We start from the raw sequence: 17,231 nt of genomic DNA on the forward strand, positions 1-17,231 counted from the left end.
TTCCCCTCTGTGCGACTGGCTGGTTCAGCTTTGTTGCAGGATGATGGTGAGCTGAAGTGATATGTCGTATGCCGTTACTCCCAAGGAAACACTGGAACTCCTCTCCAGTAAACTGATGACCATTGTCACTTACGAGCTGTTGTGGCAGACCTGTGCGTGCAAACGGTGACCAAAGACTATTGATCGTGCTGGCAGCTGTTGCTTGCTTTACGGGGAAGATTTCTGGCCACTTTGAGTGGGCATCAACCACAACCTGGAACATTTGGTCCATAAATGGGCCAGCATAGTCTATATGAATGCGTTGCCATGGAGCAGATGGCCACTCCCACGCGTGTACAGGTGCTGTTTGAGGCTGGCGCAGCGTCTGCTGGCAAACAATGCAGGATTTAGCCATATTCTCCATTTCACAATCAGTGCCTGGCCACCAAACATAGCTTCTAGCAAGACCTTTCATCTTAACACCCAAATGTCCATCGTGCAGTGAGTCCAGTACCTTTGTACGTAGTTTGGGTGGCAGGATGACACGAGTTCCCCACATGACACATCCTTGGCAAACGGATAGTTGGTCTTTGCGGGTGGAGTACGCAGAGAACTGAGTGTCACTACAGGACGGCCAACCATTCACAGTAAGATCATTTGACAAGATTGTGTTTTGGCTCGTTTCTCTTTTCACCTGAGCACTTGTGACAGGTAGGGGTTCCATTTGTGTAACATGAAACACAGTAGCTGGATCAGTCATTTCTTCGGTGGGTTGCATGTGTGGAAGACGTGAAAGTCCATCTGCATTTCCATGTAGCTTTGTCCCTTTGAACTCAATGGTGTAGGTGTGTGCACCCAGGAACAAAGCCCAAGCAAGCGTACGCAAGCCATGGTTGGAATACCTTTCTGAGGGTTAAAGATGGACACCAGCGGTCGGTGGTCTGTGATCAGGGTGAAGTGTCGTCCATATAAATACTGATTAAACTTCTTCACTCCCCACACTAGACTGAGTGTTTCTCTGTCTATCTGCGTATAGTTGTGCTCGGCTGCATTTAGGGACCTTGAGGCAAAGGCAAGTAGTCGTTCGGATCTATCAGGCATTTTGTGAGATAGCACGGCACCAATGCCATATGGTGAGGCATCACAGGCGAGGCGAAGTGGTAGATTGGGGTCAAAGTGTGTCAGAACCTCCTCTGATGTAATGAGCTGCTTAACTTAACTAAATTAAATGCCTCTTCATAGTTTTTTGTCCATTTCCATTTGACATTTTGTTGCAGCAGAGAGTTCAGCGGGTGCAGGACTGTTGAAAGGTTTGGTAGAAACTTGTGGTAATAATTAATTAAGCCCAAGAATGAACTTAGCTGACTCACATTTTTAGTGTCTGGTGCCTTCAGGACTGCTTCAACTTTGTCCTCGGTTTTGTGGAGCCCATGTCTGTCGATCTTGTGTCCACAATACTCAATGGCATCCTTGAAGAACTCACATTTGTTTTTGTTTGCTCTCAATCCATATTTTTCTAGCCTGGCCAGGACTGCTGTTAGGTTAGCCAGATGAGTCTCCTCATCAACACCAGTGACTATTATGTCATCCAGAAAACACTGTTCCTGGAATGCCTTGTAGGACCTGATCCATGGCACGTTGCCATACTGCTGGGACACTGGCGATACCAAATACCAGCCTGTTGTACTGATATAGGCCTTTGTGAGTGTTTATCACCACATATTTCCTGGATGTCTCTTCTGCTTCCAACTGGAGATAAGCCTGGGCAAGGTCAGTTTTTGAAAAGTGTTTGCCACCTGCGACTGCTGTGAATATGTCTTCTATCCGCGGAAGTGGGTACTGATCTATGTGGAGAACTGGGTTCACTGAAACCTTAAAATCACCACAGATCTGCACTCTGTCACTTGCTTTCTTGCTTACTGACACTATTGGTGTAGCCCAATCTGACCATTCCACCTTGGTGAGTATTCCTTGCTCTTCCAAGCGTTGGAGCTCTGCTTCGACTTTGGGGCATAAAGCATAAGGTACAGGACGTGCCTTGTGAAATCTTGGTTTTGCATTGTCCTCCAGTATGATCTGTGCTTTAATATTTTTCAGGGTGCTGATTCCATCTTTGATCACCTGGGCACGGTTATTAAGTTTCTGTTTCAGTCTTTCATCCACAGAATGTGCACTCAGGCCTCGTTCCAGTCTCATTGACATAAAGTTCCAGGTTGCGTTTCTTTTTCTCATATTCCACTTTCACTTTTCCCAGAGGAGTTATTCTTTCACCTGTGTATGTTTTCAGTTTCACTGAGGTGTGTTTCAGTTTCAGATTGGGGAATTTGTCTCTGTTATCTTCATATAAGATCAGTGAGAGGGCAGACCCAGTGTCCAGTTCCATCTGTAACTCAACCTCTTGTATTTTTGGTGTGAGCCATATTGCATCATTGTCTTTCTCTTGCATTGTGTACAGCTCCAGGCATGCCAAATCCTCCTGAGAATCATTTGAGTCTTTCTCAGTTACTTCATGCAGCTTTCGGTCTCTTTTGCACATTTAGTTTTTGTTTGATGCTGCGCAACAAGTTGTATGTTTTTCCTCCCATGACACTCAGGAACACAGCAACTTTCCTCTCATCCTCTATTTTGTTAGCCAGACAATATTGTTCATCTCTCACCACATATGTTGTTCAATCCTCTTTGCCATTATCAAAAATGTCCATTTGTCCAACGCCTCCTGACATTTTCTCAGTATTTTCAAAAACATCCTTCACTTAAAAGAACTGATGTTACTCACGTCCTCTCTGCAGCGCACTAGCCATGCGAGTGAGTTAGTATCCACACGGATGATTAGTTGTTTTTGCCGTAACCTTTTTCGTGTCTTTTGGCCACTTTCACAAGGATTTCCCCCTCCTGTCGTCCAGTGCACATTGGAGATCCGTTTTAATGCCATTTTTCGGCTAAATTATCCACACCCACTGCCGCGCTATGCATTCTGGGATATGTTGGGCCACGAAGTCTACACTGCCACAGCCTTAAAATTCAGGGAAATGAAGGACGCATTTCACGGCCGCATTTGGAGCAGCCTTTGAATTGGGACAGCCTTCGGCGCGCCGCTGTGACGTAATCGGCCTTGAAATGCGTACTTTAAGGCTGCAGACCCTGAATTGGGATACAGCCACTGACATGAGACAACCCTTCACAATAAAACAGGAAACAAGAAACAGACGCAGACTTGACACTGAACCTATACTAAACACGAGACACAACCTAAGAACTAATCCCTCACTAAGAATAACAGAAACATGGAATACCAATAAACAAAAGCATCGGGATACAAACCATAATACAAAGTAATATAAGAACTGAAAATGCTGGGTCAAAATGACCCAGAACCGTGACAAAAGCCCAGAGTTCAGTTTGGTCTTGAATTCTTTTAGTTTCTTCTCCACGTTCAACGACCGATTTACTTTTTGGTCCTTTGTGAGATGAATTTCCAAATATCTTATTTCTGATTTAACAGGAATCTTACAGTTTATCATTTATGGCAAAGAGTTCACAGTTATTAGGATTTAACGTTAATCCAGATGTCTTGGAGAGTTTTTACATTTTTCACTAGTTATTGGAGCTTGATTTGTTTTATCTTGAAGATGGCTGTTAGAAAGAGTGTGTGTGTGTGTGTGTGTGTGTGTGTGTGTGTGTGTGTGTGTGTGTGTGTGTGTGTGTGTGTGTGTGTGTGTGTGAGAGAGAGAGAGAGAGAGAGCGCGAGAGGTTGCGTCTTGATTTAAATCGAGTAGTTAATAGTCAGTAAGTGTCCGGCTGCTCCTGTATGCGATTAGAATGATGCCACCTTATCCCATAGTCCAGCCAATGATGCGATTCACATTCGTGTATATACGCAGCTAATCAACATGGTTGACAGGCTATGACAGCGTCCTTATGTGTTTTAGCTAGCAAAGCGGCGTGGCTGATGTGGAGTGATACATCTGCTGTTGTCAGGCCTGCAGGTATCAGGCTGTTGTTCTCCTTTATCTCATAGTGGACAGAAATTATTTTTTGCAGTGGCACAAATAATTTGTGTGGCATCAGATTTGATGGCGAACAGCTGATTGTTCTGTAAATAGTTTGAAATGTTTATTTTAAAAACGCCTTGGCTGCATTTTTAGGTGAACAGCTGCAAAAAACTTTGTTGTTTGCATAACTCACATAACTCATAACTCAAACATTACAAAATCCAAACGCTGAACTGCACCTATGCCACAGAGCTTCATTCCAACACATCAAATTAATGACGTTCCTTTCAATAAACCTTGGACACACACAATTAACAGGAGTAACATCCCCACTAATCTGCCTGTTAAACCTAGCTAACCCAGCCTAGTCTTCCGTACATACTGGCGATGGGTATTTATGTACCTCCATACCGTCAGCTGTGAGGAAGACAAACTGTCTTAAACACAAACTGCGGCGGTACTCCCAAGCCAATGGCTTCAGCCGCCTGATGCACAATAGAAAGCAAATCAGTACAACGCCTAATGCAGGTGAAACTGCTGAAACCTAACAGGGGAATAAGACTCCTGATTGAAACAGCTGTGTGAAGCCACAGGCTTACTCTAAAAGGCAACAGCGAACCATAAAACTCTCACCAATCAAACTATATATAAATAATCCAATAAAACCTACAAACTCTTCTGTTGACAAGTTGTTGTGGCTCCTCCAGCAAATGGCCGCAGCAGGCTAAACATGAGGACGCTGATGACGACAACAACAAACACATGAGATGCACTTCTGCACTATTTGCTCCTTTAATTCCACGTGTTACTGTCCACTATACAAATCAGCACATCGAACTATTAAACAAATGCACAGACTGCACAAACACAATGACTGCAACTCACAACGAATTACACCAATTACTACACCAAACTACAACATCGGCCTATGGCATCAATTAGTGCATAAAACATACATCAAGTTACAGCCAAAAATGCATCACAATGACTCAAGCTGGGGTCAACAGGTTTCCCCTCATGCTCACCCGACCTTTCTGCTCATCAGGTGAGTGCAACCACATTTATCACCTAACATGCCCACGAGTCACGCCTCACACCCGTGCACCAATACAAGGTGTGCATTTAAACCAACCCTCTTAATCCAAAACAAAAAGGAACAACTCATATGGCTCCTACACTTGTGCTCAAGAACTCAGTCCTATATTTTAGGTTATTCTGAATAAATCGTTCATGCCCTCTCTTGGGAAAGAAGCTGTCGTGGTTCCTGGTCCTAAATCTAGTCGTCCAAAAGTTCTAAACGACTTCAGGCCTGCTGCCCTCACCTCAGTCTTTGAACAAATCATCAGAAATGTGATTATGGAAGACACTGAACTTCAGCTTGATTCAATGCAGATTGCACATGAGCCCAACAGAGGAGTGGAGGACGCGCTTTTGATTCTACTTCACCTGATTGTCAAACATGTAGAGAGTAAAGGACTTCAGTTCATCGATTTCTCTGCTGCTTTCAATAACACAGCCCCAGATTTGAATCAAAAGACTTTTAGAACAGTTTGAAATCCGGACAAACCTGAGCAAGTGCAGTCATATAAATATCTTGGGGCCATTGAGTCTGTTTTATCATGAGAATGATGCAGGACAAAGTCTTATAAAAGCAGCTTTGTCCCTGCTGCCGTCACTAAACTTAATAACTAATAACTGTTTTTCTGATTTGATTCATCGCGTCTACTTTCCAAATATGTGTCTGTCAGGTTTAAATCGATGTGTGTGTTTGTGAAGGGATGACAAACGCTATTATTTTTCTGTAACGCAAATTTACGTAAAAGTAAAGTAACCTTGATATGTCAGGATGTAGATGTCCCACCCAAAAACGTCATCAGCCCTGAAACATCGGTACTGTTCCAGGCAGCATTGCTGTCCACACGTCCATCAGAGTGTTAGAGGTGGCTGTCACAGATGTTGCAGTCTGCTCTCTGTTTCCATGAAACAACCACACTTGAAATGATCATTAAAGCTACCTGTACTAAAGGAAGCTGAGAACATGGCAGACGTGGGACTGACTGTGATCAGACTGTGACGATTGTTCTTGAGCAGATCTACAGGTCAGCTGTTCCACATCATGTTTCTAGGATGGAGCCGTTTGGAATAATGCCGCCCTCTGCTGGACAGATATCGTGTTGTCCCTGAGTCCTTCTGATCCTCAGCACTTTCTATCAGGAGACAACGCACCCAGGTCCCATCTGACGTTGTTCACTTGATGTTCTGAAGCCCAGTACGGACCTTAACACGGGCTCCATGTGGACATATTAGATTAACTGTTTTTAAGACCAGTTTCTTAAATTACATGACGGTGTGGTTTTTATTTTGTGCTTTTAGTGCAGAGAGAGTCTCTGTGGAGGTTGGATGTTCTCCCTGTGTTTGTGTGGGTCCTCTCAGGGGACTCTGGCTTCCTCCCACAGTTCACAGACATTCAGGTAGTGGGGTTAGGTTAACTGGTGAATAAGTGTGAGCGTGAACGGTGGTCTGTCTCCTCACCCTGTGTTAGCTGGGATCCACTCCAGCTCGTACATGCCCGTCAGGCACCATCCTCATACCTGTTCTGGTAAATCCAGTCCTGGAAGACACAGCTCACCTGGAATCTGTGTTCATGTTATAAAATGTTACATTTCATTAGAAGTTGGTTGTATTCCAGTTTTATGTTGCAGTTTTCACTTTTGAAAGGGAAGGTTAGTCCAGCTCAGTCAGATGCTGAATGCTCTCTTTCAGTACGTTGTTGTATTAAACGATGACTCAGCAGACGACACATTGTAGCCATGTTAAAAATCATGCAACAGACCCTTGGTCACGATGTCGTTGTGGGGATGTCTAAAGGCTGGGTTCCTTCTAATAACCGTAACAAGTGTTTATGGCGCTCCTTGTGATGCTGGGTCAAAGTTCAGCCTCTGAAGACCTCGACGTGTTTGAAGTTATCCACAGGCTGCGAGGTCCACTTCAAAGGTGTTCTATGTTAGATGTTGGTCAGGTTAATCAAAATGGAAACTGTTGAGTTTACACATTAACCAACATGGTCCAGCACTAAACATCGTAAAGCCTTTAGTTTTTGGAGAGAGGATGCTGCCATCAAATTCAAAATGGGCTAATATTTTTCTTTAAATGTTTCATTTTCTCACTTTGTTTAAAATACTGGTTTATAGGATTTGCAAATGATTGAATTCTGTTCTTAATCATATTTAACACAGCGGATCAAACGTGGGGAAGTGGGTGTTATATTCAGATTGTGGGATACATTTAGGAAATGTAAAACTTTTGATGTTAATGTTGTTTATTTGCAGGGTTTAAAAATAAATGTGTTTATTGTTTGAAACTCATACTTGGCCTTCTACTCTTCATGGCTGCTTAACGAAGCTAACAGGGTGGACAGTCTGAGGAGCTGGGAAAGAAAAGCGTCTGAACTGCTTTAAATTTCTTGAAGACGTTTTATCCAAGAAGTTTCTTCAGTTCTGAGAGAACGGCGCGGCGGTGGGTGTGGATAATGTTGCCGAAAGAAAACGGCGGAAGAGGGGCAGCTGAAGAGTAAACTTTCAGAAGTAAGTACTGAATATTATGTCACTTATTTATGTGCAGATGTTTAATAATGAAGAACATTAAAACATTCCTGTTGGCCACATGTTGGCAAAGTTATGTGACATTAGTGATGTTTGTACTTTCAGCGTTTACTTGGTTTTAAAGCCTTTACTTTAAAATATACGCTGTTCAATAGTCGACCTTAATCCTACAGAGAATGTGATGATTTTGTGGATAATTAAAGTCAGTCATTTATCCACAAACACAACAAGCTGAAAGTCAGTGATGCTGTTTGCTGTTTGCAGTCCTGAATATCACGGCACAAGCAGGATTCACTGCACTGTTAATGTTAGCTATGTTATATTGCTGCCTCTGTTCGGTGGTGTCGAGCCAAACGGACTTTAACGTGTGTTTGAACGAGCTGACGGTTCACTCGTTAAGCTGAAAGAAAGATGCTTTAATCACAGCAGTCACACATGTGTCCACTGCACCATCTGGAACTCTTCTTGTTTAGCACTCGTAATAACACAAACACTAAATCCTCCTTCTCTGGTGCTGTTGTGTAGCAGTGTGTACACCTGAGACTGTCACCTGTCTGTCTGTCCTGCACAGGGCTGAACTGGGACAAAAAATCGGCCTGGGCATTTTGACTAGAGACCGGCCCACCAAAAATGTGACGTCATTCAGGGGTAAAAACCGCAAAGGATTCTGGGAACTTGTGGCAAGAGGTACTAGCGCATGCAGGCTTTCAATTGAACTCAGCTACAGAGCGATAAAAAGAAACACAAAAAATAGCCGGTGTTGTGCCAAAAAGTGATTGTCTGCCAAAAAGTGATTGCTCGTATTTAAATTGCTATAAGTAACTTGTTGGGCTATAATATGTGAAACATATGTCAAATGCATCCCTCATGGATGACATAAAGTCATCTCTCCATCTCCATCTCCTGCTCTTTTATTTCTCTCTCTTGCTCCATCTCTCTCTGCTGCTCTTCTGTCTCCTCTGTCACAGACTTCTCCACTTTTGATGATAAATCAGCCTGGTGCAACATGTAAGGATTGGCACAATTTGTTAAGATTTTGAGGAGTTTGAGAAACTAACCTTAAGCATAAAATAAAATTTACTATCAGTAACTTCATAGCACCCGCCCAGCAGTATATAAACTCCGTCATGCTAGCTAGTACCAGTTATTCTAAGCGACTGTAAAAAGTCAGCACAACGAAAACAAACTACAACTAAACTTGGTTTATATCTGACACAGATAGACAGCAGGTCATAACTTCTTACCTGAAGTTCAGTTCCTCTGCCACTATGACCGGTGGCGGCCTCGGGTCTCTCCTCCTCTTGCCTCCCCTTTCCCTTATCCACCTGCTGGCCTCCACCACTTGCTGATGTTGCTAAATCTGTGGAAGCTATGCCACAGCTACTGCCAAACAATTCAGTTATTTTTACACATTTGGCAGCGTCTGCCTGAAGGGCTTGTTTCTTTTTGGCCCTAATTTTTTCTGCACCTCCTTTCCTTTTTTTGTTCTCCATTTTCTTTAGTTCATCTATAAGATTGCTAAACAAGGGGGAGGGTGCATCCGACCTCCTCGGCTGTAATTGGTCCAGCCCAGAGTCGATCATGACCAATTGGCCAATCCAACACCTTTCATTATTTATACCCTTCCAAAAAAAAAAAAAATCGATCGGCCCATAAAAGCAAAAAATCGCCAGCGGCCCACCGGGCAAATGCCCGGTATGCCCGATGGCGAGTCCAGCTATGGTCCTGCACTCTCTCTCTGTTTCTTTCTCTCTGATTGTGGAATAAAAGTATGAACATGTGTTTATAAGTCACACTTGTGTTTGAATCCTGCACCTTATCACACATTTGATTTCCATGTGTGACGACTGCAAGTGTCCAGAGTGAGGACAGACTGAGGGAGCCACTGCTGCACATCATCTGTGAGGCTTTGCAGCCCTGATGATCCACCAGGACAAACTCAGCAGTGTGTGAGGAAGAGGAGGAGGAAGAGCCAGCAGCAGCTGACAGATGGAGAGAATAGACAGACTGTTCCCTGTTTGTGAAGGACTGCTAGGAAAGTTTAACATAACTGTCTGTGCTGAATCAGTCTTATTAGGTAATGTTCAAATAATTTTATCCTCCCAGTGTTTTCAGTGTGGGAGAAAGTACTCAGGGCCTTCAAGTTACACACTATGAAAGGCAGCAACAAGTTTAATGTTCAGAAACCTAAAGTCTGTATCAGCAGCAGAATGGAGCTAAAAAGAAATGTTTGTTTCAGTTCTATGAAGCTTTGAGTATTTTGGATCAGTAGCACTGCTGTGTTTGTTGCATCATATTGCTGTAATTGTTTATATGCTTTATATATTCTGAGGTAAGTTGATCTATAGTGTTACATCATTTTCTATAAGGATGTTATGTGTTTGTAGACTTTCTGCCCAGTTTGACCCATTTAGCAGACGTCAGCCTGTTTAAGGCTCTGATGTCTATTCTGTATGACTTAAAGCAGTTATGACATGGTCTGATTTTCTCACCCAATAAAGGAATATTTCATTTATCAGTCTACTCTTCATTCTATCAGACACAGTTATCACAGCTCGTACATTTGCTTTTTACACATATATGTAAGCACTGAGCCACATTTAGTAATGCCAACATATTAAAATAACAATATTTCTCTCTTATATATGATACATCTATATACACACTGTCACAGATACTTGAGTGTCTTTGAGTGAAGATTTAAGGTGATAGGAAATATAAATAACTGCAACTTGAATCTTTGACACAGAGTTCATGCTTCAGAGTTCAGATGTTCAGAGTTCATGGACCGTTGAGGCTGCGAACTTTAAGGCTGCAGACCCTGAATTGGGATACAGCCATCGACTGTGGAAACCTTGCAAGTGGATCGTAAAGGTTGTTACAGAGTCTTTCATGTCTAAATTTGCCGTTAATAATTATATAATTGTAGGAATCATCTAGTTTGCTTACACTGATTACGTTGGCACTTTGTTAGTGCTACAACAACGGTCAGACCCCCGAGGCATCTAAACTTTAGTAAGAATGTGCACTTTTGACACCTCTGGTTAGCATTTAGTGGTCAGTTTCAAACGTATTTGATTTTTGCTTGTTATGAACAAATTCACTTCACTACTTTTCACGATCTGTAACATCAATGCACATTGTTCCATTTACTGCATATTGCACTTTATTCATATCTCTCATTCCACCTGCAAAAACATTGTAAAGGTCGTCACAGAGAGTTTTATATATGTATAAATACTAATATTCTCTATTTATTCTGTTTTATTGCCCAGATGTTAGTTAGCCTTTGTTCAATTGTCTTTTATATGTCAATAGATACGTATGTCACAAATAAAAGTGTCTTGTAAATTATGTTTTTGTAAAGAATTTTCTCCCAAATCTCTTACATGCTAACTGTAACGTGTTATTTCTGCTAAAACCTGAACTTAAATGTGTATATGGTGTTTATCTGTTTTTCTCTCTGTTTTAGATGCAAATATCAAATTGGAGTTCTGCCTCCAGGCCAGAATTGCAGGAATGCACCACGTGTTGGCTGTTTCACTGCCCTCTGTGCCCCACTTTCAGCCCTGCTGTCAGGGCAAAGATTGAGCAGCATATAAATGGACACATTCAAAGTGCTTTGCCTTTCAAAGGTATGTTGGTATTAAATATACCTCATAGTTAAAGTCATAAATATGCACTTCTTTTCAGCACCTCTGCAGGTCTTTGTTGACTTAAAAGTTATTTTTCACATTGTACAGTTCAGTTCATTCATCAGCGAGAGAAAAAAAGTGTTTTCATTAAATATTTTTCCTGTTCACCACATTTCCTGACAGCTCTTGTGATCCACACCATTTTGCTTTCATTATTGAGGACGGCTTGGATATTTTTGTTAATATGTACAATCTGATTGTTAGATAAACTGACTGCATTCTATACAACTACATTTAAATTACATGTTTTTTCTTTTTTTCTCTCTTACAGACAAAATGATGTGCCGGTGCACTTTCACTGCCCTTCTGTAACATGACAGTCATACAGCGTGGGGATATGGCAAGGCAATTATTGTCATGTCAGCATTCAGGACTGCTCCCCACTGAACTCTCCGTGGAGCCTCGTCTCCCTCTCCATGTCTCGTCTCCAGCATCTAAACCATTTCCTGAATCTTGGGTAGAACATTCATGTGCTCCACCCTCTGTGCTAAATGAAACTGGGGCTTGTGGAAAGTCCATGAAAATGAAACGTCCTCACTGTGGTCTTAGTCTTCTTACAAAAAAACTTCAAGGCTCACATGATGAGGAGGCATTCAAACAGGTCAATAGATGTTTGCCTGGCCTGTCATCCACAGTGTTTTTGTGTAGAGGGACTTCTTCCTCTTTGTTTTTCAGTTTGCAGAGGACATGGAGCTCTTTTTAAAAGCATGTGCTGACGAGCAGAGACTACAGGTCAAAGCGATGTTTGACATTTAATGGACAGATGAAGGCACTGGCTGTTTGTTTGTGTTTTTTATCTGTTGTTTGTTTTTCAGTGTACAGAATTCCAGTTAAACTTATTATAAAATGCTGTTCACTTGTTTCCATACTTATAGTAAAAAATGTAAGTGTAAATGTAACAGCATTGTTTATACTTGTAACTTCAGAGTAAAAAGCTTATTGTTGATATTAACATTAATGTATTATCCTGTAATCAATAATATTTTTATGCATTTTACGCATTAACCCTCTGATCTCTATCCTGGCCATTTGGGGCCACTTCACTTCTCCTTGTTTGACTGCTACACTGCAGTGGACCAAAAGAATGACGCAGGTTTGATCTTAAGGCTCTAATAGTTGTGTGTGTTGTGCATGACATTGCAACGCAAACATGTATTTGCAAGATAGACTGGAATAAATTATGATGCATCAAATATTACACAGGCTGCAGTGAATTGTTGTTGATACAGGTTATTGAGCTTTGAGTTTCCCAGTCAAACGTAGCTTTGACACACATGCTAACACTCTTACTCTTGTACATTTCATAACAAGACACCAAAGCCAAAATATTAGCTCTCAAAAGAAATTCAAAGCTGCAGCTGCAGCACACACAGCAACAAACACTGTTAGTAAATGTGTCCTGGAGTTTCTGCAGGTGCAGAAAGTGCTGCTGCTGTAAGTCAGCCTAACAGCTTCCAGATCACTGATATTTCTGGAAAGATGGCAAGAAGGGCATCACTGCTCATTTCTACAATCTCCCAGATCTTGGAATACAAGCCCCTGTCCCATGAAAACCACTTCACAGTAGTAGGAGTCCACTAAAACCTACAAATGAAGAGTGATCCTGGAAGAAATAGGGCGCACACTAGTGACCTCAACAGTTGCAAGACAGCCTTGTCCCCGATGCTTATATGAAAAAAAATATGAAGATTTATGAAACCATTAGGACTTTATTACTGTTTTATCTGAAAAGCTACTGGTAATATTTAACCTAACTGGGATTTAAAGTGTAAAAAACAGAATGTAGATAAAATTTTGGTTTTGATGAAAAGGAGTGGAGCTTGTGAGCCACAATGTAAGCAGTGTTGCTTTGCTGACATGCACTCGATGCTGGCAGTACAAGCATTGTAGTGGTTCTTATATTTTTGTAAACTAACTGTATAATATATTGAGCCATTCAACAGTACACAAATGTTTGTAGGCTCCTTTTTGTATGCAACCTGCATGTCTTTCTGAATTAATTGTTTGTTTATATCATGTTTTTCAGGAAAAAGAAGAAGTTAAAGTCAAGTGGAAGCCTTGCTCAACATGGTATGTAGTAACAACTTTGTTGGACGGGAACAGACATTCATACTGTTGATAAATAGTTATCACCTCAATTTGAATTCATGTATTTGGACTAAACTAAATTGGGAGCTGTTAGCTGTCAAGCTGCTCCTCTGTGAGGAGCTTGATAGCTGTCCACCTCCAAAGTCCATTATGAGTTTTGGAGGTGGACATGGTCAAGACTTTTAAGAGTTGGCACAAGACTTCACTTCTTTATAGAGCTTATAGTTGGGGCTGGTTCAGGTCAGCCCTTAGTTATGCTGTCATAGCACCAGACTGCTGGGGGTTAGTGTCTACTCGTGTCATTGTATATATCCAGGAATATGTGCCTGAGGATAGTTGTCATGAAATCAATATTAAATCAAAGTTTTCCTTAATGACCACAGCTGGCATGAGTTCTCCAAAGCTGCCTGCTGTCTCAGGATCTGTCTCCAAAAAGAACCAGGGAGCGCTAACATGTTATGTTCTAGACTGATGAAGAAAATGCACATTAAACATAGTATAAACTCACTATGTTAAGTAATGTGAAGAGGATGCCTTTAGCTCCTATTGGGTTGGTTCCTTGATCAGTGCAATACAGAATCATTCATCTGGTTTGATGTAATGTCCTTCAAACACGTCAAAATGAGGCTCTGTAGTCTGTGTGGCCTCCACATGCCTGTATGACCTCACTACAACACCTGGGCATGCTCCTGATGAAGTGGCAGATGGTCTCCTGATGGATCTCCTCCCAGACTCCAGGACTAAAGCATCTGCCAACTCCTGGACAGTCTGTGGTGCAGTTGGTGGATGGAGTGAGACGTGATGTCCCAGATGTCCTCAAATGGATTCAGATCTGGGGAATGGGCGGGCCAGTCCACAGCATCAATGCCTTCGTCTTGCAGGAACTGCTGACACACTCCAGCCACATGAGGTCTAGCGCTGTCTTGCATTAGGAGGAACCCGGGGCCACCCGCACCAGCATTTAGTCTCACAAGGGGTCTGAGGATCTAATTTCAGCACCTAATGGCAGTCAGGCTACCTCTGCCGAGCACACGGGGGGCTGTGCGGTCCCCCAAAGAAATGCCACCCACACCATTAGTTACCCACTGCCCAACCATCATGCTGGTGGATGTTTCAGGCAGCAGAAGGTTCTCCAATATGTCTCCAGACTCTGTCACAAGTACTTAGTGTGAACTTGCTTTCATCTGTGAAGAGCACAGGGCGCCAGTGGCAAAGTTGCCAAGCTTGGTGTTCTCTGGCAAATGCCAAACATCCTGCACGGTGTTGGGCTGTAAGCACAACCCCCACCTGTGGACGTCGAGCCCTCATACCACCCTCATGGAGTCAGTATCTGACCGTTTGAGCAGACGTGCATATTTGTGGCCTGCTGGAGGTCATTTTGCACAGCTCTGGCCTTTCTTTCCTACCCCACAGTACCTTTCCTTATCTTTTGTTTCCTACTCTTTTACTTAGTCTTTGATCACGGTTGTCTTTCTAGATAATTAATGTCATTTGTTCTGGGGCGAGTCACTGGCTCGGGTGCATTCTGGGACTGTCAGTTCACCAGTGTGCTGGCATGCTTCTTAACAAACACACCACTACAGCAAACATCTCAGTTGTACTTGTTGATTTCTTCAACAAAACACTGAACAAAACATGTCCTTGTGAGTGTGCTGCCTGCTGCTTTTACATTTTGTGGTAATTTGAGCAGCCCAGAAAGCATCCCATGAATTCAATGATGTTATTGTATCTGAACATGTACACGAGTCATTAAATTAGATGGGAAAGAATGATTCAGGGTAAACAACTGCACCAAGGGAATTACATTTTTCTTCTCAACATGTAAAATGTCTGTTGATAAGCAATTTCTAAAACAGACATTATAAAAATCACATTAAACAGATGTGATTAACTTTTTATTCTAGCAAACATAACATCAATGATGACACAATCAGTCTTCATCAGAAGTGCTCAAATCACTCTCATCGTCTGGAACGTCCTCCTCCTCCTCCGAGTCCATTTCCAGGAGTGGTTGGTGGCTGAGGATTCTCTTGTACACGTCCTTTACTTTGAGCGTTTCAGCTTTCAGTTCACTTTGTTTTTAAACCAGGCTATGGAGTCCTTTCTGTGCATCCTCCGACATGCCAACAAGGGAGGCTGTAAAAACAACAAAACTATTAAATATAAGTAAAACAAACAAACAAACCTCACCTCATAAACACAAGGAGTTAGGATCATGTAATAAACTTTTTTTAAGGGAGAAGGCAGTGTTAGCTAGCAACCCAAATATAGGTAAAAGATCCAGTAAGACTTTAGCATCTGCTCTTATTTTCAATCAATTCATCACCAAATGTATAAATAAATAAAAGATGTGCTTACAGTCTGAGGAGATTGTCCCCAACACCACAGATCGCATTTGCAACACTGTCCAGTGATGCTGCATCTCCCTGCAAAGGATCATCTCCTCCTCTCTCAGGCGCCTCACAGCCATCACCTTCTCAAAGACCTTTCTCTTTGTCCGGAGGTCAGCAGCAGCTACAGTTTAACAACATCAGATGGGAAAACATAGCAGCATATTATGATTCAAGAACAAAACATTCAACTGCTGCTCAGATACTGGGAGTTTGTTTAAAAAGGATATTTAGAAATCAAGAGCTTACGTTCACTTGTGCTCTGCCAGGGCCAAACGTCGCTCTGCATGAGGGCATCACTGGATACGATTTGCTTTGTTGCTTGTTTCCTTGTTGTAGTCGTCAACAGCAGCCGCCAAGCGTTTCTTCTCATCTAAGATGACCTTGTGAATTCTGTGTCGCCTCTTGTTGCTATCTGTAAATAATCATAAAAAGGAACACCTTCACATAATGCATATATTTACATTTTAATCTACACTCATCAATTCGTTTGCTAGAACAAATCACATCCAGCTTAAACAAACCTGGATCTGATTTTATTCTGTTTACAAAGTAGCTGTACGAGCTGTACAAACTGAGCATCAAACGGTCCGTTTCAAAGAAACTGTGACACCATTTTGTCTGTAAAGACTTTGTGTTCGCACTCTGATGATGACGACAAGCTCCTCTACTCGTGCCTGCAACGCTCCAAGGCTGCCATCAGTTTGATCCGTTTCTAAGTGAGAGGAATATTAATCAGAACACAGGATGAGTAACAGTCACCAAACTACAGTGGACTCTGTAATCACTGACTTGATGATATTCATTATAAGACATCTGGAGCCTTCATGTGCTGCATTATCATGAGATAACAAGTATGTTGGTGTTCAGCTTTATAAAACCAACTAGTACGACATCACTTCAACCCAGGTCCAATCCAATTTGATCAAACGCAACAACTCTGCCATCAATTCTGCTTTTACAAGCTTATTTTTCATTGTTTGTTGACACTGTCAGAAAGATCTTAACTCTAAGTTCTTTAATGAGGCCATGGTGGGTCCTGTTGTTATACACGAGTGCATTATATTGAGACTCACCTTCAGCCCATTGCTGCAGTGTGTCGTCATCCACACCCAGCTCATTTCTGCTCGCATTCAGGCTCTCCACTTGTTCTCTAAAGATCCTTATGATCTAAGAATACATTAATAAATGTCATTCATATGGACATTTTTAGAGTACTGGTGTTTTCCCCCATTACCACACACATTAAAATGGGTGTTGAAAAAATGACCTTTAGATATCTCTGGCTCAAAGTGCGGCCCAGTTGTTCCACTTTCCTTTTGTTCCAGCCCAAAGCCAGGAGGCTCAGCATGTCTGTTCGCCCTGCATTTCAGTTAGTATACAAATAAGAATGAATGAGCAGGAGACTGAGTGGAATCTCACACACAGACACACACCTGCTTTAGACATGTACTTCGTTGTGATGGCCGCCCTAGACAGGAAACT

At 42.1% G+C, this 17,231-nt stretch overlaps 1 protein-coding gene across 1 annotated transcript in view; it reads left to right on the forward strand.

The window, feature by feature from the left end:
- The window catches only part of LOC146716484 (protein NLRC3-like), a 368,054-nt gene that overhangs the window by 20,963 nt on the left and 329,860 nt on the right, over positions 1-17,231 (forward strand). The gene's annotated exons all lie outside the window — the stretch shown is intronic.

This window comes from Copadichromis virginalis, linkage group LG3 (assembly GCF_057382275.1).
Source record: "Copadichromis virginalis isolate Kocher_CV1m ecotype Utaka linkage group LG3, C_Virginalis_male_GT1.1, whole genome shotgun sequence".
Lineage (NCBI taxonomy): Eukaryota > Metazoa > Chordata > Actinopteri > Cichliformes > Cichlidae > Copadichromis > Copadichromis virginalis.